This window comes from Hyperolius riggenbachi, chromosome 9 (genome assembly GCF_040937935.1).
Source record: "Hyperolius riggenbachi isolate aHypRig1 chromosome 9, aHypRig1.pri, whole genome shotgun sequence".
NCBI classification, from domain to species: domain Eukaryota; kingdom Metazoa; phylum Chordata; class Amphibia; order Anura; family Hyperoliidae; genus Hyperolius; species Hyperolius riggenbachi.
The window spans coordinates 202,777,398-202,804,084 of record NC_090654.1 but is presented as its reverse complement, the minus strand read 5'-3'; the positions used below and the strand labels follow the sequence as shown (position 1 = coordinate 202,804,084).

Below are 26,687 nucleotides of genomic sequence, written 5' to 3'. Positions count from 1 at the left end.
CAGGCAAGCCATGAATGAGAGGAAAATATCTTTATGTTCTACAGATTACTGGTCCTTCATCCCATAACTAATCTTCCTTTATATTAAATAGATTAAACTAACATTTAGCAAAATGTAGCCTCCTTTTTAGTTGGAAACCATATTTTTTTTACACAGATCTCTACATGAGGCCAAACGAATTAACAACAGAATAGGAAAGATGGATGCAGGAATTTGCCTCCAAAAGTGGGACAGACGTGAGCTATGGATAAGATGTGACTGAGATGCCAACTCTAACCCTCCCAGCCTTTTCTAATCCAAGTTAATTTACACACAAAAAATATTCTTGGGTGTCAGGAGGACTTTATGTATTAATTTATACATGCCTTATTTATATTCTAAGAGCAGCCGGTACTGTGTGACCATGCCCTGATAACCTAGTCAGTATGCATATTCACCGCTACCTGATACTTCTGTGTGTTATTTGCAGTACACACAACCCTTGGGCTCTGTTTGTTCTGCATGCAATGCTGTCTGAATTCTAACAACGTCCAGAGAATTTAATGATCATGAGCTTTCCGCAATCTACTTGCAGTAATGAGCAGCTCAAGAGTATGCTTTGCACGTCGCCCGTCTCACAGCCAGCATTTCATTTCCCCCATCAAGCCACCTCTGAAATGTCTTTTCGGTGAGCTCAGAGGTCCCTGCCAGCAGAGACAGAGCGATATTTTTTTGGAGGAGGTGGGAGTGAAATAGGCACCAGTTGAAACAATCCAACACCTGTTCCTCAGAGCACACACACAAAAAAGACAGGAAAGCAATTTAAATCTGCTTTGCTGTTTGTAAATGTGACCGAGGCGTGTAATTCAAAAGCCGCATATCCCGTGACGTTGCTCCCAGCGCTCTCTGCTGTTTGTCTAATTGGACAAGGCTTCATTTGCATACGTATGATGCCTAATGTTTAATGCATGAAGCTCAGCAAGCTCTCTGTATCTTTCTATTCCTTCCCCCACATGGCTTCACTGGCAGCATAATCATAGATCATGTTGATAGCAGGTCTTTATTATTAAAGCTTTAACCTCTTTTTGTCTGACATGCCGGCATTAAACCGTGCTTATTTTCTCGAATTCAGCTGACAATATGTATAGAGATGAGGAAAGGTAAAACGTACATCAAAAAAAAAAATAGATCTATTTTAAGTGCGATTTTGTGCCGGGTTTGTATTTTAAATATGTATAGTCTAAGGAGTGTGACACCTTTTCTCACTTTTAAATATCAGGACGGCGGAGAGTTAACGGCGCAATATGTTGTTTTCAAGATAAGAATGGCCTTTAGGCAGAGCCGCTCCCTCATGCAAAAGACTTTTGCCTATTATAAAGTATATTTAGATCAGGGCAGAATAGTTGCAGTCCTGAAAGTCACACACAGTCTGGGATGGTACTTAATGACTCAAACTTTATTAACCCTTTGACTATTAATGATATATTTTGGCACATCATGGATGGCTCTTATGTTTGCAGGCGAAAATATATAAGGCTTAATAATTTACTAAGGTATCCCCTGAATAGGGAGGAGGGAGAGAGAGAGAGCGAGTATCCTGGAGTGTGTGGTGGGTGCGGGCTATGTATGTGGGGTTAACTCGCCAAGGCAACTGCATCCCTTCCAATGCGCTCCATGCTGCATTCCATCTTATGAATCTTCTGCCTTCAGGATGGAAGATTCAGTTTAGAAGGGGGAAGTGTCAGAGGATGGAATGTGGCATGGAGTGCATTGGAAAGAAGGCGATGGACTAGGTGAGTTTAACCCCTGCATAAGCACACTTTCATACTCAGTGGGGATGCCATGTGGGGAGATTATTAGTGGTTCAGCAAACCTGCAATAGATTATTTTAAATTGTTTATTATTAGGTGGTAAAATATTGGAATTCTTGCACTGGTTATTGCTATACAGTGTGGGTTACTGAGGTCAGTGCATTTGTAGTTGCACAAACTTTGCTTGTTTGCTGTAAGACCTTATATAATATAGATATATATGATTTCTCTTTTTTTCCACAGCTAATTTAGCACTGCACCCCCACTCTTCACAACCCCACCTATATTCACTTCTGAGGGGTTTCTTCTTTGTGGTAATGTGACCCCACCATCAGAGTGAGCAGTCCATAGAGCTGAAGCACATTCAAGCAGCTTCAGCTCTGATCAGCACTCTCCCAACTGCTTCTGACCCACAACCTCTCACGCCATATTCCAAACCTCTCTGTATTATTCCCAGATTGCATGAGCCATTGCTGAAACCACACACCTCTGCTGCTCAATAAACTAGGAAGGAGGTCCATGGCATTAACAGACTGAGAAGTGTGAGGACCATGCCTGCTCCCATATGTCACTGAGGGAGGCTGAGCTTCAGTAATTATGGGGCTTCCCACTTCCAGGAGCCAACAGAAACCCAAACAGAGCAGGGAGCATGACGTCATCTCTGGATCTTTAGGGTGGGGCTCAGGGGATATAAAAGGTTTTCTTTGTTGGAATGAGGGTCCACATTGAATTTTAAATTTGTAAACAAACTTTATAAAAATTACATATATTAAAATTGGTAATTTATTATAAACATAATTCATCCTAATCTTTATACCTAAACTGGATTTTTATTAATAATAGTCAAGGCCCCACAACAAAGCTTTGATGCAGCCCTACTGCCCCACTGGGAACATTCAACATGTGCAGCCATCATAACTGCCCTTCCCACCCATAATAACTGTGGTGACTAATTTAGACTAATTTAGCCACCAATCCCTACCTCAATAATAAGTGTGGTCAACAATCACCTATCCCCTAAACCCCCTCTTTTCTCCACATAACAAGAGCAGCCACCAGTCTCCCTGGCCCCTATAGCCCCCTGACCCCTAAAACAAGTGGGACCAACATACCCCCTTCCTCCCCATAACAAGTGGTGCTACCTTATCTTCTCCCCTTCCCTCAAGTATGGTCAGTATATAAATAGCCTCTCTGCCTATGAAATGAGCTCCCACCAAAAAAGCAAATGAAGCAAATCTTTCCACCCTCAGCATCTACCCTCCCGTACTCCCTCCACTCCCCCAATTGCAGAGTTGCTGAGTGGAGTAGAGGGGCTGGCAATAAGTCCATTCTTCTCTCCACTGCTTTCTTCAGCAGCCCACTGGCGCATAACTTTAAATGGCTCGCGTGACATATATGAACATCAGGAGCTTTACAGGGTTGTGTGTGGGCAGGCAGGTAGTGAAGAAGAGAATGGGTCCTGAACTGGGGCAGGTAAGTAGCCTCTCTGCTCCTCTGCACTGTTCTGCCTTTAGGGGGTGGAAAGCAACTACCAGGAAAAGCATTTTTGGAGGCATGGGAGAAAAGAGAGTACCAAGGGCTCCAGCAGCTGTGGGGAATGCTTCCATGGTAGTTAAACCCTTGAGCAATAATATATAGTACTAGACAAAAGGTCCGGTTGTTGAAAAATGGGCGCTAGGCCTCGGACGTGATCCCCCGACTCTTGCACATCGCCGCACCCAATAACGCGCATGCACTCGCCCGCTTGTCCACCTGCACCCGTTGCACGGACACAGGGACACAGGAGGACGCAAGACAGGGACTTTAATATATAGGAAATTTTGATTTTTTTTTTTAACAAAAGTTCTATTTTCCTTTTTCATTTACTCATTCTGAAAAGTAATGTCAAAACCAAGTAGAAAAACATCTGCAATATTAAATTCCCCATTACCAGTACTGCCCACTGTATTAGGGATACATGAACATTTTGCACTAAACAAAGTGCAGTGTTAACTAACCCTTTGCAATGTTTTCCTAAAAACTGGAATATGGATCTGGGAAAGCCCAACATCAGCCTCTTCTCAGTGTAATTGAAGGCACAGCTATGAACAGAGCAATCAGTGTGATCTCTCCCCTTAGATCATGGAACAATCTCCCCTCTCACTGAGCAGCACTGACTGAACTAATCAGCTCCTTTGTATAGAAGGAAACTTTTAATATGAGCTCAGAGGGTACAATATGATTGGCTAGTTGCTGTGACCAAACAGAAGCATTGATTAGCGGCTTCCTCCAATATAGAGCACTGATGAGTCCAATCAATATTGCCAAGGGGCAATCTTGTAAGGAGCTACTGCAATCATTCTGATTAGAAGGGCAGTATTATATCTATCACTCAAAAGCCACATAGACCTCTTCAGTGATGTCTCATAATTCCTCCATTTTTCTAATGAGATCTCAGCTTCTTCTAAAGTGACCATGGCAGCTACCGGTAATCAGAAATTGCTGTGTGTGATCAATCAGTAACATTATTGATCAATTAGTAATTAATTAGTAACAGTGTTGATGCCAATGTCTCATCAATAGCCTGCTTAGACATACAGAAAGGGGTGCTTACCTATACACAGCTTACAGAGGCTTGGTTTGTCAGCTTAAAGAGGAACTGTAGTCAAAATAGCATAATTAATATTTTTTTACAATATACATCTATAAATTATGTGGTCCGTGGTTGCCTATTGTAAAATCTGTCCTCTATCTGATTTACTTTCTGAAATGTATCCACATAGGTCGCAACATTTTTAGTATTGGCAGGTGATCTTTGTAGGATGTTCGTTACTGAGAGCTCTAAAACCAGTAGAAAAGACCTCTGGTCTCTTATAATGCTCTGGGGGGAGGGGGGGGGGTATTCTGCATAATAAAAAGCCTAGTGGAGTAAAGGGGGGGGGTACACACCAACATACAGCAATATATAATGCTGAAATCAGGATATTTAACGTAAAAGTGAGTCTCCTGAATAATTTACAGCATTCTTCTATATGGCGTTATGGTTTCACTTTAAGTAGATGTGATGCAAAAGATTTAGGTTACCTTTATATTAGTTATATTAGTTCTAGAAAAATAAATAAATGTCAGCAAAAATCACACAAAGTAAAGCAGAAAGAAATAATCTCCTGCATTTTAGTTTACTGAAAATATTTCCCCTTTAACTTGAAAAAAGGGGGAGGGGGCAAACAAACAAAAACAAAGAAACAGAACAAAAACTCTGCTAGAGGCATAAAAGAAGTCTATACAGTAAAATCTCTAATGGCGCTTATTAGAAACCCACTATAGTTTCATTCAAACACTCTGCAATATAGACCATTAATAAATGTTTGTATAAAGCATAAGAAACAAAATGCAATTTAACAGCGTGAGACACTCCCTCTCTCAAAGATTCACCACATGACAATGCATAATTCTCTCACATAATGTAAATCATCACCAATTAGTCTTGATTAACAATAACTGCTTTATACACAGTACATGGTCATTACGTCCTTTTCACCTTGTGCTTACTAGGCGTAATCGGGCAAAAGCGACTGGAGCATCAAGTGGGTACACTTTGTATTATCACAGTAATAGTAGTCGCTGCTGATCATCAGTCTTGGATGGTCCTTGAAGCCAAAATACAAACAGCATTTGTGCTGCTTAATCTTCCTTGGAAAAATTACACAGTTACATGAACAGCTATTTTTTCTTTATTTCATACTTCACTCCCTTTGCTTTTCTTAAACAGGAAACTTTCCACTGCTAAAACCTGATAAATGTGAGTTCCTTTGTTACCCATAATGCTGAGGCCAGGTCTATAATTTGTTGTTTAGTAAAGTTTTTAAAGCAGGCATGCTTCAAAATATGTGATTTTGAGTTTAAATCAATAAATGTTGTTAGTGTTTAACCACTTTCCACCACAGGTTATTTCCCCATAAAAAACAGAACTATTTTCACATTTCACACTCCTCCCATCCATTCCCCAATAACTTTATCGCCACTTATGACCCCGCATTGTTCTGTACATTGTTTATTTCACCACAAATTAGGCTATGTTTGGGTGATAGTGAATTCCACAGGGGCATAGATACATGATGCAGTGGTCGGGCACATTTTTACTCAGATGTTCAGGTGTTCATTTAATCTCATTATTACACCACTATATCAAAAAATGTATAACATTTTAAACAGGGTACGCGTGTATTAGATGTGCATGTATCCCATAGTAAAAGGCACAATCATTTTATTTTTTTTCCTTTGTTGCTGTCACTTACAGTAGGTATTAAAAATCTGACAGATCTGATTTGGACTGGTTCATCTACTCAAGGGGGATTCTCAATATTTCCTTTATTTTCGTTTCAAGGGTGTTTATTAAGGAATTAACATACAGATAAGCAAGGAAACAACAAACATGTACCCTGCTCGGGGGATCATCATTTCCTTTATTTTCAAAACCATTTACTGAATGGTATTTGCTTAGTCCAACTGGCAATATAGAATAGGTAGGCTAGCTGACATTTTTGCGTAGATCCTTTCTGGGGAGTGCTTCTGTAAAGAGAAAAGGAAATATGGAGAATCCACCATGAGTAGACAGATTCATCCAAATCCTGTCAAATTTGTACTATCTAGTATTAGTTATATATATGTATCCGGTTCAGCGCCGCAGTGCCGAAAATCTCATGCATCCGAGCAACGTTCACCTCCCATTCATTCGCCTATAACTTTATTGCTACTTATCACAATGAATTGATCTATATCTTGTTTTTTCCGCCACCAATTAGGCTTTCTTTGGGGTGTACATTTTGCTAAGAGACACTTTACTGTAAATGCATTTTAACAGGAAGAATAAGAAAAAAACGGAAAAAATTCATTATTTCTCAGTTTTTGGCCATTATAGTTTGAAATATACGCTACCGTAATTAAAATGCATGTATTTTATTTGCCCATATGTCCCGGTTCTTACACCGTTTAAACGATGTCCCTATCACAATTTATGGTGCCGATATTTCATTTAGAAATAAAGGTGCATTTTTTCAATTTGCGTCCATCCCTATTTATAAGCTTACAATTTTAAATAATATAATAACATATTCTCTTGACATGCATGATTAAAAAGTTCAGACCCTTGGGTAACTATTTATGTTGTTTTTGTTTTTTTTTAATTGTATTTTTTTTTTTTTTAAATAAAAAAAGTGTATGTGGGTAATTTTTGGTGTGGGAGGGAAACTGCTAATTTTAAATGTAAAATTATATTTTTTTTAATCAAAAATGTATGTGGGTGCAGTTTACTATTTGGCCACAAGATGGCCACAGTGAAAAAAGTCCTGGATGCGAACGATCTCGCATCCGGGAACCAAAATGCTGGGGAAAAGTTTCCTGGGGGCAGAAATACCGTGCTCTCTGGAGAGAAAGCGGCGGTATTTCTGCGGGGAAGTTAGATCAGTGCATGGGAATTATATTCCCATTCACTGATCCGGGGGCTAGCGGCGGGTGCGCGCGCGGGCATGCGCCCGATCGCGCGCACCACGCAGGGAAAACAGCAGTGCCTATCTGGACGAGGAAACTCGTCCAGATAGGCCGAACTGTATAAAAAAAAGTAATTTATAGTGCATTTTACTCTGGGACTACTGTTTACTTTGTAGGTCTCTGCAGCAAGCTGTGATTTTTCTCCTTCAAGTGGTCTGCATGAGCCATTCCTGCTTCAGTCTTGTGACAACTTACTGAAGAAAAAGGCTTCCTGCATCCCTTTAGATCTGCATGCATGTCACTAGAAGGCCCTCTTCTGTGTACCAGTCTATAGATCTTCATGTCTAAAATTATACAGAAAATCCTCTTTAATTATCTCCTTCAGCTCTTTTTTTTTCTTTCTAATGTCCCACCCAGCAGTGCATGGGATTAAATGGGATGAGTAGCAAGACGGGGTGGTTATTACTATTGGCCGTCTCCTTAACTTTATCAATTTAGCCGCATGTTGATTGCTAGTTACTGGCAGGTCCAGGCTGCTCTTATAATACTGAACATTTTACTTGTTTCACTGAATGCGCTAAACATTGTGAATTGAAATTTGAGGTATTTACTGCACGTGAATAATTTATCTCACTAGTCAGAAATGTTACTTTTCAAGGTGGCAACAGCCTTATATGGTAAAATCAGCTGTTTTCTGCATTACCAATAGCAGTATGACTTATTGAATTGAAGCCATTGTTTTGTTCAATATTAGCAGTAGAGATGGCCCGAACGGTTCGCCGGGGAACGGTTCCAGGCGAACTTCTGGGGGATCGAGATTGCGGAGAACCGCGAACTTTACCGGAAGATCAGTTCACCCCCATAGTGCACCGTTAGGGTCAACTTTGACCCTCTATATCACAGTCAGCAGGCACATTGTAGCCAATCAGGCTACACTCCCTCCTGGAGCCACTCCCCCCCTTATAAATGGCAGGCAATGCCGGCCATTTTACTCACTCGTGTGTCTGCAGTAAATTGAGAAGGGACAGCTGCTGCAGACTCTCTCATAGGGAAAGATTAGTTAGGCTCTTGTAGGCTTCTTAGCTTGCTCCTTGCTGATTCGTATTGCTAAAATAGCACCCCACAACAGCTCTTTTGAGAGCTAATCTTGTTCTTGTGATCTATTTATACTATACTATACTATCTATACACTTGTGTTGCATAGACAGCCTTGACAATTCATACTCTGTGTGCCACTGCCAGGCCCAGCACATTCAGTGACTACCTGTGTGTGTGTGACAGGTGCATATTACCCATAACTGCAAATACTTACCTGTTGTTCACTGTGCACCCACCTACGTGAGCACACGCAGTGTCACTGTGCCTGTCCGTTACCTGTCTGTGTGTGACAGGTGCACATTGTAATACCTATTACTGCATATACCTACCTGTTGTGTTCAGTGCACCCACCTACCTACGTGAATGCACGCTGTGTGATAAATCACTCCATGCACACCTGTTAACTGCACCTGTGTGACTGCACATTGTATTAGTCAAGTCAGTGCATACCTTTCACTTCATCCCCCCCAATATGGACAAAACAAAAGGCAGAGGCAGGTAACCCGGCAGGTCTGTTCGAAGTTGCGCTGTCATGATTTCGTGTGGCCCTCGACCAAAGTACAGTGTTCAGAAGAAGGCACGTGTCATCAACCCCCAATATTGTCAGGACGTAGTTAACTATTTAACACAGAAACCTCATCTTTTTCAGCTTCCGTACGGAAGCGTGGCATAACTTCCTCCTCCTGCTCTGATTCTGGCACCCCACTTAACACTCAGTCGGCCTCCACCACCAAAGTGCCATCACCCCAGGGCTTAGCGGTGTAGACATTTTTTTGTCTGTCTGCTTCAGATGAGAACAATGCCATCTGTACTCTCTGCCACCAAAAATTGAGCCGTGGAAAGACCAAGACCCGCGTAGGGACAACTACCTTACGAAAGCACATGATTACAAAGCACAAACTGCAATGGGATGACCACCTGAGGAAAAGCAGCACACAAAAGCAAAGTCACATACCGCAATGGAAGATAACAGGCCGCAATTTTTTTCTCAAAAAAAGGCGATACCTAAACTGTACCGTGATGTTGAAAGGCAAGTGGTGACATCTCTGGCACACAGCGTTGGGTCAAGGGTCCATCTGACCACGGATGCCTGGTCTGCAAAGCACGCTCAGGCCTGCCGAAGACTAAGTCAGTCCCCACACAGCATCTCTGCCTGCAGGCCGGTTGACTGCCTTCTCTGCCACCACCAACAGGGTCCAGGACTCCAGGCGGATTCCTGAATTTGTAAGGTCACTATAATAATTTTTCGGGTGCGTGTACATGCCTGTTTAATCAGCTGGACAGTCACTGTTTTGTCATTCAGCTACCTCAGCCATATGGGCTTAAAAACCGTCACGGCCTACACTCTCGGCATGGTGCACTGCACACCAGTCCAGCATGGCCGTCACAACACAAACAGCTGTTTGCAGTGCGTTACACAGTGAGTTTGGTGTGTCAGTGTGAAGCAGTACTCTAATTACACTCCCTGATTGATGTATACACATGCAAGATGTTTTACAGCACTTTAGTCCTGCAATTTAGCATTCAATGTGATTTCTGCCCTTAAAACACTGCTTTGCGTCAAATCCAGATGTTTCCCCGGGACTTTTGGCGTGCATCCCACTCCGCCATGCCCCCCTCCAGGTGTTGGACCCCTTGAAACATCTTTTCCATCACTTTTGTGGCTAGCATAAGTGTTTCTATTTTTCAAAGTTCGCCTCCCCATTGAAGTCTATTGCGGTTCGCGGAAGATCGCATGAACCGAACTTTTGCGAACCGAAAATCCATCTCTAATTAGCAGAAAGAAATAGAAAAGGCAAAGATGATACGGGGTGATAGTTTGGCTTTTCAGTTCTGTTAGCAGGGATTTCTCAGCAGTATTGAAAACCGGTAGGGAAAGTTTGTCCTTTACTATTTTATTATTTATTATTTTTATTTATTTTGTATGGTATATTGTAAAGGGTTACAAGTGTGGCATCCAGGAGATGATACATTTAATTTAGTCGGCAAGGTAATATGATCAGGAGGTTGTAAACATATTTGAACAATTAGTCACGTTTTTTTGCACAACACTTGTTGGTTTCCTGACAATGAAAAAAAAGGATGATTTATTTTGCAGGTTGTGATGTGTATGGTTAACTTTATTCGTTCTAAGTGTGGTAAATGCATTTTGATTTCTACACGTATGATGGTGTACCTATAACACAGCCTCTGGGAGATTTGGGCACAGGGTAAAACTGTAAAACAGCTCACCCCGCTCCTGCACAAGTCCCGGTGGCGTTAATTACTATTCCCCCTTCAGGCCGCCATGGATAGTGGGGGAAAGACGTAATTCGGCTTTTAGCTGTTGCTGGTGGCATAATCCCAGTGTTCTTGTACTGATTTGTGCTCCGTCTTCTGACCGCACCCAGATCAGTCTCTGCTATAGGCATAATTCCTATTACGGTGTATGGTGGTGCCAGCTGCGCCCAAATCTCCCACGCTGTTTTTACAGCACTCGGTATGAAGACCTCTAGATTCAGAAATACTTGAGTAATCATCCACAGTACTGTCTTTAAAAATGTAGGAAGTTCGGAATCAGTATGAGACCATTTATTGGCTAACTTAAAAGAAAAAGCTCTTGGCCAGTAAGCCTTCTTCAGACTCAGATTCTTCTTCAGACTCTCTGGATAACATACTGCTCGCGGATTTTTAACCCCGGTTCAAGCTAGTATCTAAAACCATAAGGAGTTTTGTTAGTCCTGGTTGCTTGTGGAGCACACCCTAAGGGGCTTCACCCCTGAGTTGGTTTGAGTCCGCCAGGAGATAAGTGCTATATAAATGTTATGTTTTTTTAAAATATTATTTCTATATTCTCTTAAATTAAATTAAATTGTGTACCTGCCACATTGTATCCTTTGTGGCTAGTGATTTGGAGTAGCTATAGCGACACCTTGATACTTTGACAAAAAGGTTGCTATCAAGGACCTACTTTGCTCGTAAATTTGGGTCTGTAACATTGTTCTTGCTCTGACAATTTATATTTGTAGATTATATTTTGTAATTCTTAGGAAGAGAAGAGAAGTACTGGGTCGGCACTAGATGCTGAACCGACAAACCTGATGGGGGTTGAATGGAATCCTACTGTGCCTCCAGACCAGAATTAATGTGTAGGCAGCAAGAAGAGAGAATATCTAGGCACCAGGAGTTGCATAGCAATCCACCACTTTAATTACATCCCGATCACCAACAGATACAAGGCAAAAAACAAGGCCTAACAGCCGTTTCACAACACAAGTTGCTTCCTCAGAGGAAGCAACTTGTGTTGTGAAACGGCTGTTAGGCCTTGTTTTTTGCCTTGTATCTGTTGGTGATCGGGATGTAATTAAAGTGGTGGATTGCTATGCAACTGCTGGTGCAGGGATATTCTCTCTTCTTGCTGTCTACAGATTATATTTTGTGTTGTTATCATTTCTAACATTTGTTTTTAGTTTCGATGCTTCTTTCTAGACCAGTCCAATTTATAGTCATGCCTTATGCTAACTAGGCTTCCTAAGTTTGGGAAATAATGTACGGCATTTGCAAACCTGGCAATTTTTTCTACAGCCAAGGTTGTACAAATACAGTATATACATGATTTGTAATAAACTGCAGAGAAAAGTTCCTTAGATTAAAAGCCCTTACTTTTGGACTAAGTAAAGTGCCATCAAACAAAACATATGTAATGTGCACAGTACCATGAAAATGATGCACGCAAGCTTAAATCAATGGCTCATAATGTTAAAGTTTTAACTATGCTATAAAACAGCATTTCTGGACGCACAGCTGGTCACAGAAGTGTTCGGAATAGCTCTGTCCACTGTTGTGAAGTGATGTATAGATTCCTCTTTCCCTGACTTTGTAAAGGAGGTAATGAACTGTAACTGGAGAGGTTTTGGTTACTTTAACACTTGAAAGTTCTTGCCTGGTGACTACATATCTTGAAAGCTGCCTGGTGATTACGTATTATTTATAATGCAATTTTGGCAAGCCTTTTACAAACCTTTTCAAGTATTTTTTTTCTACATACAGACTGTATGTAGAAATAAAAGCAGGTGGTGTAAAAGGTTAACTGTTATCTACTCAAATAAACAGTTATTAAAGGGGCACTATGACCTGCCTACTTGTGTACCATTATTCTGACAGTTGAACCGTGTCACTGCCTTTCAGGAGGTGCTTTTCGGGGGGAAAAAAAAGGGAACCTTGAAAATCCCCCATGCGGAGACTGAATAGTCCAAAAGCTGTGCATGAGAGCTTCAGAGGCATCAGCTTATAACATCTACTGTAAGTGACAGCTACATAGGAAAAACTTGTAGGAGGCGCCAAGAATATAACTTAACCTTTAAACTATAGATTATAGAAGTAATACGATCTTACCTCCATCAGGAAACAAACCATATGGGTTGAAATAAATGTAATGATGCACCAAAAAAAAACACGTTTCATGGCTACTGGCCCACTTCCTCAGGTCAATAACAAAGTGCCTGACTGCAACGAATGTGGGCGCCTCTTGATTATACAACAGTTTTTCCGATTGACTAAATTATCATCGAGTAATCACCTTTAAAATTGTTCACAGGTGATTTGGTACTTCAACAAAGTTGTTTTTATTCCAATTGCTTGGGCAATTCTTCGCTTAAAATTTTACTGTTAGTGGGCAACTTAAAGTACCCCTGAACTGTATTAAAACTGTAAAATGAAGCCTCTACTGGTTTAGATTACCTTTTACTGATTGGACTACTGCAGCTCATTGTCATCATGCCCCCCCCCCCCCCCTACGGCAGTTATCTTCTTCTAGGGATGCATCGTCAGTTGAATAAGGTGCTGCATGTTGAATAAGCTGCAGCCGAATAAGTAGCTTTGTACGCAGTTCCTAATTGCTCCAGCACAGTGAAAGCAAAGCACTTTTTTACGAGCACTTTATTTCATTGCACAGGTGCAGATCTGAACTAGTGCCTGCACAGTTCATTCATTAGCGTAGTATGGATACAGAGGCGCCAAAAGGATAAAAGTATCTAAAAAGTTTAAAACACAAGGAGGCAGTGGTGGACTTACCTCCTCCAATCAGTCACAAAAATTGCCAATGTGTTTGTCAAATAGAACATGTTTATTTACATACTCCAGTGGACAATGAAACGTATTTCATCAAGCAATAACAACGGAGTAATAGCATATGTGGTCAGTAGAAGAGCCAGGCACCGTGCCTGGCTCTTTTACTGACCACATATGCTAGTACTCCGTTGTTATTGTCTGATGAAGCAGGATCGAACCTGCAAAACATGTTGCATTGTCCCCTGGCGTATGTAAATAAACTTGTTCTATTTGACAAACACATTGGCAATTTTGTGACTGCTTGGAGGAAACTTTTTAGATACCTTTTTTGCTTTTATCCTTTTGGTGCCTCTATACTATGCTATATCAAGTCCACCCCTGATGGAGGGTGTTACCCCCTTTTTCCTCATCTACAGGAGAGTGACTTCTTAATCCTGAGTGGGGTCATGTCTTATCTCCTCACCTGCCTATACAGTGGTTGCTTTTGAGGTAACCCTGCTGTGTGAGTATAACTTATTATTACTCTATCATACTTCATTTCAACTAACAGTACATACTACACTATATTTGGCTCTTGGTGTCCGTACTCTGCGTTAAGTTTATTCATTGCTCTGCGCCTCTCTGAGGAACTTCCAGGCAGCTGCGGAGCAGTGGCGACAGAGAGGACCTGGGACGGGAAACACGGTGGGGGAGGGCCAACGATAACTAGTAGCGGCAGCACAGTTAATAAAAGGTAATCTGGCCCACCATGAGATTTTTTTTTACAGTTTTAATATAGTTCAGAGGTACTTTAAGCCTGACTGTGCCATCCTACACGCCTCAACAACAGTGCTCAACAAATCAGTGGTGTAACAATATGGCCTACAGGAAACGCAATGGCATGGGGGCCCGGAAGGAGGGGATCACATGGGGGGCCCGGGTGGAGGAGCCGCCGCTTGCCTGTGTAGACAAACTAACTTGCAAGCGGGGGGCTGGATATCTGTAGTGTAACTTGCCTGGCTATGCTGCTAGCTCTGTTCCAGCAGTGAATGTGGGGAGAGATAGGGCACTAGGACACAGTATGCATCCTCTCCAGCTGACTTTGGCAGTGTTTTAAATCACTGCCCTGCCCCCTTATGCATGTGGTGGCCCTGTGAAGGAAGAAGATCACCAACACAGCCTGACTGTCCATGCCTGCTGATGAGAGGGAGACAGAGGGCTCACTGAGGCTGCCTGCAGAAGGAGAGGCGCTTCCTGGATCATTGTGTGCATGTGTGTGTCTGAGTATATTACTGATCGCCACCCCATTGTTTTTTTTTTTGTATAAATATTTATGTAATTTTTTCTAAATAAAATTTACTATTTCTTTTTCCCTGAAAACCACCCCCCCCCCCAGCCAGCCAATGAAGCGATCGGCTGTCATAGGCCTCAGCCTATGACAGCCGATCGATCGCTCTCCTGTGTGTTGGGGGAAAGCCGTGTCACACGGCTGTCACCAGTACATCGCTGCTCCAGATCACAGCGCTGTACTTAGTAAAAAGACGGCAGTTTTGCCGTCTGCCAGTCTCCCGAGCAGCGATCGTCGCTCGGAGACTGAAGGCAGGGCAGAGCTCCGCCTCCCAAGCAGGAGATGCGCGCGCAGCCAGCATGCAATCTCCTGCAGTAACCGGCCCCAGGACTTGACGCCAATTGGCGTTAGGCGGTCCTGGGGCTTCAGCCACTGTCACGCCCATCGGTGTGACGCGGTAGTTAGGTAGTTAATCTCCTTAGTGGTAATCACGAGTTCAGCTCAAGGTGGAAAAAACAAGCCAGGAGCGGCAACCCCGAGCTGAAGACGTGATAGATGCCGTGAGGTCTATGCAGAGCAATGTGCGCAGTGGGCATTTTAACCCACCTCCCGGGGGATCCCGACGTCGACATCGGCCGACGACAGTCGGCAATCTCACTATAGGGTTACAGCATCACCCAGAGGATGGAGGGAAAACTGCATCGCTGGATCTCAGGGAGGTGAATGAGTGCTGGGTTGCTGCAGAACTCCCTAGCAGCAGCACCGGGCCGAGGCAGAGGCAAGAGAGGCTCCAGCCTCAGGGTGCAGTGTAGGAGGGGGCGCACAACTCGCTCAGCTATCATTCCTCTATTGTGTTTGAAGCAAAGAGAAATAAGAAAACGGGATACATGGCAGTGACTGCAAGCCAGATAACTAGAGATTAAGGTGTTGGGGGGGTTGGGGGCCCTGGGGACCCTCTTAGTCTATTAGCAATCAGTGTGTGATGACTGGAGTGGGAGGGATGGAGGGGCACATTTTGGTGTCTCAGCCTTGGGTGCTGGAGGACCTTGTCATGGCTCTGCCTAGTAGCATGATTTTTTTTTCCAGGTTTTAGGATCTAAAAGCATGCAAAAAAAAATTGCACCACTTTTAGACCCGAAAACGGAAAGAATCATAAAGCCAAGGGTTTAAAGTGTACCAGAGAAGCTAGAACATAAAAGTTTTACACATACCTGGGGCTTCCTCCAGCCCTATGCGCACGGATTGCTCCCACGCCACCGTCCTCAGCCTTCCGTATTGCCGGTACTGGGTACCACCAATCCTGCCAGTCGCAGCCAGTCTGCGCAATAGAAGTGTGCTCTCTACGTATCTCTCCTAGCATCCCTGGTTTCCTGTAACATATCCTGCAAATGTGGTGTTTCTAGCACGTACGGGGGGCTTTGCTATTAACCACTAAAGTCGGCAGCCATTAAACTTTAAAATTACCATTAAAAAGTGTTTGCGCAAAAACGTATCCAGTTTATCCTCCTCCACCATACCACTGCCCAGGTTTTGGTGCACTTAGTTCTCACCTTATTTAAAGAAATTGTTGCTGCACAGATGCACTGAAAGTTGTTCACTTGCCATTAAAATCTATGAAGCCCATCGCAAACTGCTTGTTCGCTAACATTTGCGGAAAATTTGCAATCGCAAACCAAAAACTTGATGTTCGCTACATTACTACTGGCAGCCTCCTCACACCACCTCGTGGGCTCCTAACAGCTTTCTGGCATCCTCTGTGCACAGAAGTTAGCGTGTCACCTGACCCGCATCGGGTCAGGTGACACGCCGGCTTCGGTCCACCGTGCTGAAAAGCAGATAGAAGCCCGCGAGGAGGTACAGGGAGGGCTGCCAGACATTGCTGGAGGCTCTGTAGGTATTTAGAATGCCTTCAAATCCCCCCCCATCCCCCCAATGCTCCAAAACTACAGTCCTCGTTATTCTTCAGACATGCCTCTTATTTGAGACTTACGGTTGCCTGAATAACAGAAGGCAATAGAATCACACCCAACACGCCTCAACATTTTTGAATGGCCTTTTCCTGACAATCCTCTCCAGACTGAGGTCATCCCTTTTCACTTTTCCACATAACTTTCTATTAATGTGCTTTAATACAGCACTTCGGGAACAACCAACTTCTTTTGTAACTACCTTTTGAGGTTTTTCTACCTTATAAAGTGTGTCAGTGATGGTTTTCTGCACAACTGTCAGGTCAGCATTATTTCCCATGATTGCGATTCCTTTGCAGGTGTTTTTGATTACTTAGCTGATTAGAGTCTGACACTTTGAGCCTAGAATATTGAACCTTTTCACAATATTTTAATGGTCTGAGATTTTGATTTGGGGGTTCTCATAAGATGTAAGCCATAATCTTTAAAATTATAACAAACGCTTGAAATATCTGTCATTGCATGTAATGATAGTTTCACATTTAAGTTAATTTACTGACATAAATGAACTTTTGCACGATATTCTAATTTTTCAAGTTTCCAGTGCCATGTGATCCAGTCTAGCCAATGGAAAGCTGGCAGCCAGAGAAGGAACATGGCTACACCTCACATCAGTATTTTTTCATATATAAAAGTTGAATTTTCAAAAATAGGTCCATTTCTGTTTTGGCAAATGGAAAACAAAAGTTTGCTTTCTTAATACAGAAAGTATTTGCAATAATTCAGCTTTGAGTGAGCGCTGAGATTTCTCCCAGTGCATTACTGCTGAAATATGCAAATTTCCCATTGTTGTCCCTGCAAGGTAAACACACCTCCAGATCTGCTGGAATGCAATGATGTGTCACCTTGTTAATATTACAGAGCCATAATAATCCAACATGCATACAGACTGTTTCGGATTGGTTGATCCTCATAAATGCATGGCATGGATTAATGTGGCTTTATGGGGTAGGACTTGAAACACCCAGAGTTACAGAGTACCCAGCAAGCTCATGGTGAATCATGGTGAACCAGAACTCCTAGTAGCTTGAAAATGGGGGAGAAACCGAGAGCCCAATATGGTGCAGTATGTTAATATGGAGAGATCTGTTGTGAATAAATGAGATGATTATACTCACAAGGGTGGGTCGCCACAAAGGCAACCACTGGAAAGGCCGGCGGGGAGAATTGTAACCTGACCCCGCTCAGGTTAAAAAGTCGCTCTCTGTAGATAGGAGAAAATGGGGATACACCCCTCCACCAAGGGTGGACTAGATAATATTGAAATACGATAACAGAGGCGCCAAGCAGAATAAAATTAGTTAAAATTGTTAAAAAGGGGGAAGTGGGTGGGCTCACCTCCCTTCTCAAAAAAATGGCCGGACAATGGACAGGTTACTTACAGTCTAAAGTAACATTTATTAGTAACTCCAAAAGTGCAACGCGTTTCACGGGTAACAGTCCCGCTTCTTCAGGCAAACGATTATTTGGAGGGTGCTGGGGAAGGGAAACAAAAGGAAAAAAAAAAAAAGGGGATTGCCAGAGGAACGCAAATACCAGGCACCCAAAGGTGCACCACAAGTCTACAGCAATAAAATGTGCAATATGCATTTAACAGCAAGATATGCATACAAAATAGACTGAGAACGTGTGCAAATAGCATGTATAAAGTGACAGTGCACATATCCATAATATAAAGGCAGAGTATGAGTCACTCTTAGTAAAATGATAAGACAGTAAAAAAAGGAATTTAAAACAGGGAGAAACAGAGAAAGGTTTAGTTTTTAAAGGAGTGAGTGCAGCAGTATATTTTTTTTTTTTTTTATGCCTTTTTTGCCTTATCATAATATACTGCTGCACTCACTCCTTTAAAAACTAAACCTTTCTCTGTTTCTCCCTGTTTTAAATTCATTTTTTTACTGTCTTATCATTTTACTAAGAGTGACTCATACTCTGCCTTTATATTATGGATATGTGCACTGTCACTTTATACATGCTATTTGCACACGTTCTCAGTCTATTTTGTATGCATATCTTGCTGTTAAATGCATATTGCACATTTTATTGCTGTAGACTTGTGGTGCACCTTTGGGTGCCTGGTATTTGCGTTCCTCTGGCAATCCCCTTTTTTTTTTTCCTTTTGTTTCCCTTCCCCAGCACCCTCCAAATAATCGTTTGCCTGAAGAAGCGGGACTGTTACCCGTTAAACGCGTTGCACTTTTGGAGTTACTAATAAATGTTACTTTAGACTGTAAGTAACCTGTCCATTGTCCGGCCATTTTTTTGAGAAGGGAGGTGAGTCCACCCACTTCCCCCTTTTTAACAATTTTAACTAATTTTATTCTGCTTGGCGCCTCTGTTATCGTATTTCAACAGAACTCCTAGTAATGTGTAAGGGGCTACAATGAACTTTTTCATCCTTTGTAGTAGTACGGCGATACTACATGTGTGACACTTTTTTGCAGCCTAGGTGCGCTAAGGGGCCCAAAGTCCAATGAGCTCCTTTAGGCTTTACAGTGGTGCTTACAATTTAGCACTCCTCAAAATGCCAGGACAGTAAACACCCCCCCCCCCCCCCCAAATAACCTCATTTTGGAAAGTAGACACCCCAAAGTTTTCAGAGAGGGGCATGGTCAGTCCATGGCAGATTTCATTTTTGTTTGTCACAAGTTAGCAGAAATGGAAAATTTTTTTTATTTTTATTTTTTTGTCTCAAAGTGTCATTTTCCGCTAACTTGTGCCAAAAAAATAAAATCTTCTATGAACTCACCATGCCTCTTAGTGAATACTTTGGGATGTCTTCTTTCCAAAATGGGGTCATTTGGGGGGTATTTATAATATCCTGGAACTCTAGCACCTTATGAAACATGACAGGTGCTCAGAAAAGTCAGATATGCTTCAAACTGGGGAAATTCACTTTTTGCACCATAGTTTGTAAACGCTATAACGTTTACCCAAACAAAAAACAAATCCAATAAGTGTCTATTTATTGATCAAAGACATGTAGCATAATAACTTTAGACTAAAATGTATAAGAAATTTTACTTTATTTGAAAAATGTCAGCACAGAAAGTTAAAAAAATCATTTTTTTTGACAAAATTCATGTCTTTTTTGATGAATATAATAAAAACTAAAAATCACAGCAGCAATCAAATAGCACCAAAAAAGCTTTATTAGTGACAAAAAAAGTAGGTAAAATTCATTTAGACAGTAGGTTGTATGACCGAGCAATAAACCGTTAAAGCTGCAGTGGTCTGAATGGGAAAAAAAGTGTCTGGTCCTTAAAGGGTTTTAAGACTGCAGTCCTTAAAGAGTAACTGTCAGGCTACAAAAGCTAATTTAAACCTCTATTCTCCTGTGTTAAACAGTTTAGAAGGAAGCCAAAAAGGCATTACTGAAGATAAAAATCTCTCTTACATTTGATGTGTGCTTATCAGCAAAGCTGTTATTCCCAAGCTCTTAAGAAGACACAAGCCGCATACCATACTGCAAAGCATTCTGGGGCTCTCCCCTCGGCTGCTAATGAGAAGTTACAGGGTCAAGTAACAATAGCATGTAACTCAGTCCAGCACACAGCACTGATAAATCTCCCGGCAGAGTACACTGCAGGAGCCCGCTATTGTTCCTAGCCACATGGCTAATTAATATTCACTGCACACTAGTGTTATTCAGTAGGAGCTTTTCTGTGATCAGGAAGCAGGGAGGACATGATGGCACATTTGGCTTCATAGGAGACAGACAAACATGGAACCTGCCATGAGCTGTCAGGAGCATCATTCTCTGCATATACTATATAAAAATTCTGTGAAATCCAAACGTGGACAGTGAAATGCATATGTAATGTAAGTACAGCCTATATTTAGCTACTGATATATGTGTTTATTTTCTCTGAGACCTTATACCTAACAGCTCCTCTTTAAAGTGAACCTTAAGTCAGGAAAAAAAATGAGTTTTACTCACCTGGGGCTTCTACCAGCCCCCTGCAGCAGTCCTGTGCCCTCGCAGCCACTCACTAATCCCCTGGTCCCCCGCTGCCAACTAGTTTCATTTTTGCCGACAGGCCCGACAGGACTGGCCACGCGTAGCTTTCTCCGCATTCCCGACTGTAATTAGCGCTATTGCGGGCCGCAACACGTACAAAAATACGCGTTGCCGCAGAATTTTATTGTTACAGTGTCTCTTTAAGTGGTTAAAGCAGAATTATTGTAAATTCCTTCTTTCAGTATAGGTAGCAAGGTATAGGGGCCTGCAGTATAGGTAGCAAGGTATATGGGCCTTCAGTATAGGTAGCAGGGTATATGGGACTTCAGTATAGGTAGCAGGGTATATGGGACTTCAGTGTAGGTAGCAGGGTATATGGGACTTCAGTATAGGTAGCAGGGTATATGGGACTTCAGTATAGGTAGCAGGGTATATGGGCCTTCAGTATAGGTAGCAGGGTATAGAGGCCTTCAGTATCGGTAGCAAGGTACATGTGCCTTCAGTATCGGTAGCAAGGTACATGTGCCTTCAGTATCGGTAGCAAGGTACGTGTGCCTTCAGTATCGGTAGCAAGGTATAGGGGCCTTCAGTATAGGTAGCACGGTACATGTGCTTTCAGTATTGGTAGGTAACTAGGTATAGGGGCCTTCAGTATAGGTAGCAGGGTATATGTGCCTTCAGTATAGGTAGGTAGCAGGGTATAGAGGCCTTCAGTATCGGTAGCAAGGTACATGTGCCTTCAGTATCGGTAGCAAGGTATAGGGGCCTTCAGTATAGGTAGCATGGTACATGTGCTTTCAGTATTGGTAGGTAACTAGGTATAGGGGCCTTCAGTATAGGTAGCAGGGTATATGTGCCTTCAGTATAGGTAGGTAGCTAGGTATAGGGGCCTTCAGTATAGGTAGTAAGGTACATGTGCCTTCAGTATAGGTAGGTAGGTAAAGGGACCTTCAGTATAGGTAGCAGGGTATAGGGCCTTAAAGGACTTATGAAGCCTGTTTTGTAAAAAATAAAATAAAAAAAGTTAGATACCTGTGTCTGTTTGTAAGGCACGGAGGGCGCCGTCCGCGCCCTCATGCTGTTCCGCCGGGTCCCCGCTGCTCAACATCCCCCCGAACGTCCCCCGACTGCACGGCCCGGGTCGGGCTCTCCAGCCTTCACAAAGATGGCCGCTGGAGCTGGCCGCGGCTGCGCAGTCCGCATAGCCGCGAGTGCGGCTGTGCAGCTCTAAGGCCAACCCCCCGATCCACGTAACAGTAGCGTGGATCGGGGGGTTGGCCTTAGAGCTGCGCAGCCGCACTCGCGGCTATGCGGACTGCGCAGCCGCTGCCAGCTCTGGCGGCCATCTTTGTGAAGGCTGGAGAGCCCGACCCGGGCTTTTGTTTTTTACAAAACAGGCCTCGTAAGTCCTTTAAGTATAGGTAGGTATGTAGGTAGGTAGGTATAGGGGCCTTTAGGTAGGTAGGTATAGGGGCCTTTAGGTAGGTAGGTAAAGGGACCTTCAGTATAGGTAGCAGGGTATAGGGCCTTAAGTATAGGTAGGTAGGTAGGTATAGGGGCCTTTAGGTAGGTAGGTATAGGGGCCTTAAGGTAGGCAGGTATAGGTGCCTTTAAGTAGGTAGGTACATATAGGGGGCGCGGGCGGGGGGGGGGGGGTGTCGGAGGAGGTCGGAGGAGGACGAGTGCGAGCGGCGGATGCGCAGCGATGCAGCGTCGGGATTCGGCGGATTCGTATAATTGAAAATGTCGTCAGGATTCGAATTCACGAATCTCGAATATTTCCCAATATTCGAGGGATTCGTGGATTCGCCGGATTCGTCGTCCCATCCCTAGTCCAAACCCTATCCCATAGACCATACCAATCCCTGCCATGCATTGAAGAGGACCATTGAAGTCACTCTAAAACAGGTTGTCTGCATGTGGGATTGGTATGGCTGTGGAAAATGTAAAGCTATAGGCTTGCTAGACAACAGCGTTTCTGGATGCAAGCTTGGCTTCTGGTGCATAAAGAGATAATTTGCATATTCAGTAGTGGTGCATTATGGGTAACCACATTTGTTCATTTTAAAAGCTAAAAGTTATTAGTACCGGCGCTGGCTACAGTTGGGTATGGCCCTTTAAATAGTTTTTCCCTTCGGTGCTGCTCCTTAAACTGGGTGGTGCCAGAATGCTGATATAGGAGATACAAGGGAACAAAAAGAGCGCTCCGATGGTGCGTTACCACTTTAACTAATTCACACGCTTTAAAATCAATGCACTTACAGTGTATGTGCAAGTAATGCACATTTAAGTAGCCACCAGCGAGTCCCCTCAGCGTCCTGTGCCTGGCCAAGGCTAACAGGGTCCATGCAGATGGTAGGCAGGTGGAGAGGAGGACAACCGCCGGCTCACGATCATTTCGGCAAGCCGTCTGACGTCACAACGCGTTTCAGCGCTTAGCCACGCCTTCTTCAGGTGACGCGACGGCTGGACAGCTGCCGTTTTGTAAGGGTGCTACATGAGCGTAAACCTGCCTGTTTAGGGCGGATCAGAGTGCGGGATTTGTTAAACATTTAAAAATTCATACAGTTTTTTATTGAAAAATTTGTTACAAAATATATATGGAAGAAATAAATAGAAAAAAGTTTTTTCAAAAAATGTTAAAAGGATTATTTCATAGTTTAATTAATTTTATAATTTATAGTGAGGATTAAAAAGGGGCCTTCACTATCCCCATTGTAAACACGGAACTTCAGTGTGCAATGTTGCTGGCGCTGTGCGGGACTCGCTAGTCAGCCTCAGCCAATACATTAAAACCACAAGTATCTACATGTATTTACGTCAATAGCAAGAGATAGATAAATAAATAAAAACGTTCACATTATACTTGTATATAAAAAAGGAACGCTTCCATATACATGTAGATAACTTACAAGGTCCCGAATTTGGAAACATTAATTGATTGATCTAAACATATATGAGCCCAATATGCAATGAATTGATATAATACAGGTCCACTGGAATTAATACTGCATGGGTAGGATTGATAATGTTAAAAATATATGTATATAAAAAAAAGGGTGTATATAAATAATTAAAAACAATACATCCACATGGGCAGTCTGTACTGGTAATTCTGGTAAACAGGTGCAAAGACCATCTGTTCATCCTACATGGGTGTGCAGACATTTATATGTGCACCGGGGTAAATATGTATGAAATACAATAAAACATACTAAATAATAAAAAAAACGGTATAAGTAAATAGATGCACACTGAGGTAAGGGAAAAGGAGGAACGGGAGGGGGGGTGCCCAGGACATTTTTATATACAAATATAGCGTGAAAGTTTTTATTTATTTATCTATCTCTTGCTATTGACGTGAATACATGTAGATACTTGTGGTTTTAATGTATTGGCTGAGGCTGACTAGCGAGTCCCGCGCAGCGCCAACAACATTGCACACTGAAGTTCCGTGTTTACAATTGGGATAGTGAAGGCCCCTTTTTAATCCTCACTATAAATTATAAAATTTATTAAACTATGAAATAATCCTTTTAACATTTTTTTCAAAAAACTTTTTTCAATTTATTTCTTCCATATATATTTTTTAACAAATTTTTCAATAAAACTTTATGAATTTTTAAATGTTTAACAAATCCTGCACTCTGATCCGCCCTAAACAGGCGGGTTTACGCTCATGTAGCACCCTTACAAAACGGCAGCCGTCCAGCCGTCGCGTCACCCGAAGAAGGCGTGGCTAAGCCCCGAAACGCGTTGTGACGTCAGACGGCTTGCCGAAAGGATCATGAGCCGGCGGTTGTCCTCCTCTCCACCTGCCTACCATCTGCACGGACCCTGTTAGCCTTGGCCAGGCACAGGACGCTGAGGGGACTCGCTGGTGGCTTCTTAAATGTGCATTACTTGCACATACACTGTAAGTGCATTGATTTTAAAGTGTGTGAATTAATTAAAGTGGTAACGCACCATCGGAGTGCTCTTTTTGTTCCCTTGTATTTGTTCATTTTAAGCTGAGTTATTGTAAATTCCTTCTGTTTTAAGAAGGCAAACCACACTCACAAGGGTCTGATCTTTAACTGAGGTCTCCTCTATCACTGGAGACATGCTGGCTAGCTATGTTATTGGAGGGACAACTAATTGTATTATTTATTAACCATTTCAACCCGCTGGGATTTTTCACCTTATGCATCAGAGCAATTTTCACCTCCCATTCATTCGCTAATAACTTTATCACTACTTATCACAATTTATTGATCTATATCTTGTTTTTTCCACCACTAATTAGGCTTTCTTTGGGTGGTACATTTTGCTAAGAATTGTTTTTTTATAAATGCATTTTAACAGGAATATTAAGAAAAAAATGGAAAAAATGCATTATTTCTCAGTTTTTGGCCATTATAGCTTTAAAATAATACATGGTACCGTAATTAAAACCTATGTTTTTTATTTGCCTGTTTGTCTCGGCTATTACACCATTTAAATTATGTCCCTATCACAATGTATGGCACCAATAATTTATTTGGAAATTAAGGTGCATTTTTTCAGTTTTTGCATCACTATTTACACGCTTATAATTTAAAAAATGTTCATAGTATACACCCTTCACATGCATATTTAAAAAGTTCAGACCCTTAGGTAACTATTTATGGGTTTTTTGTTTTTTTTATTGTAATTTTTTTTTACATTAAAAATTTTATTTCGGGTAATTTTTTGGTGTGGGAAATAAACAGTTAATTTTAAATGCTATAACGTATGTAAAGTGCCTTGAAAAATGTATGTAGATGTAGTTTTACTATTTGGCCACAAGATGGCCACATTGAGTTTTTTTTTAATGTCCTCCTCACTTCCCAGAAGCATAAGGAGGATGGAAAACTTTTTTTTTTTTAGAAAGACCGCGGCCTCTGATAAGAAACCGTCGTGTTTTCTGCTGGAGACTTAGGTCAGTGAACGGGAACCATTCAGGAGCGTGCAGAAGCGCGCCAAAGTGCGGCACTGCAGCAGAGCAGCTGTCTGGACGTGAGGATCATGTCCGGGCGGCTTAAATGGTTAAACATGCCTGCTGATTTTGTAAGTTTGAGGACATGGCCCCAGAGACACAATTTCCCTACATGCTCTAAGTGCTAGTTTCCTTAGTTGTGGCACTGATTTGGTAATTTCTCAGCTCTAAAGGTCAAAGTTGATCACAACAACTATATATATATATATATATATATATATATATATATATATATATATATATATATATATATTCCCTTTATTCAAATGTTGTAAATTACCGTTACGTTATCTCTGATCTCACAGATTTTGCTGTTTGGGAATAATGTCTCAAAACACCAAGTAGCCTTGAATAAAACAAGATATTATTCCAGGATTCCGATTTTGGAATGCAAATCAAATCAGTGAAAAAATGTACCCACGGACTTTATGGGTCATGCTAATATTGTTATAATGATGATGTTCTTTCCTAAGCGTCTGCATGTCCTAGAAAATGATCCCTGTACATGCTGTATTTTGCCCAAAAGGTATTTTAAGTAAATTGTCTTGGAGATTGTTTCTGTTTTATGATCCAGACTTACCCATGGGTTGATATTAGACATGCCTATTATGAATACAGGAAGGCTAGAATCTCTTGTTTTATCTTTGTTACCTTGCATCACAACTGACATACTTAGCTCCTACTAATACATCATGCATTACAGAAGGGACGGTAGCATCATCTTATCAACATAATTTTATATTATGCAATTCTTTCCACAGAAATAGAAAACTAATTTCAAAAAGAACCTTCTTAATAGGGACCTTTTGTTCTGTTATAATTGATTTACCAAGCGACAACATATTCCATGGCGCTGTACAAAGTAAGAATTAAGAAACAAACATTACGTACATAATAAAACAGACAGCGGTGTACACCAATATTCAAAATGCAGAATTAGGAATTATAATGAAAAAAAAATAACATGATAACAAAAACGTGTAAAAAATTCCAAGAGACAAAATGATAAGCGAGCACTGCCCTACCAAGCTCACAATCTAAAGGAATAGGGGGGAACAAGAGGTGGGCAAGTATAGAATAATCATACCAA

At 41.9% G+C, this 26,687-nt stretch overlaps 1 long non-coding RNA gene across 2 annotated transcripts in view; it reads left to right on the top strand.

Annotated features, from left to right (window-relative positions):
• The window catches only part of LOC137531829 (uncharacterized), a 60,986-nt gene that overhangs the window by 14,816 nt on the left and 19,483 nt on the right, over positions 1–26,687 (top strand). The window contains exon 4 of one of the 2 annotated variants that reach the window (XR_011023780.1): positions 12,525–12,599. The exons of the other annotated variant lie outside the window; for it this stretch is intronic. This is a non-coding gene — a long non-coding RNA (uncharacterized lncRNA). Of the gene's footprint in view, positions 1–12,524; positions 12,600–26,687 lie in introns of those variants that run through there. 2 annotated transcript variants of the gene reach the window in all.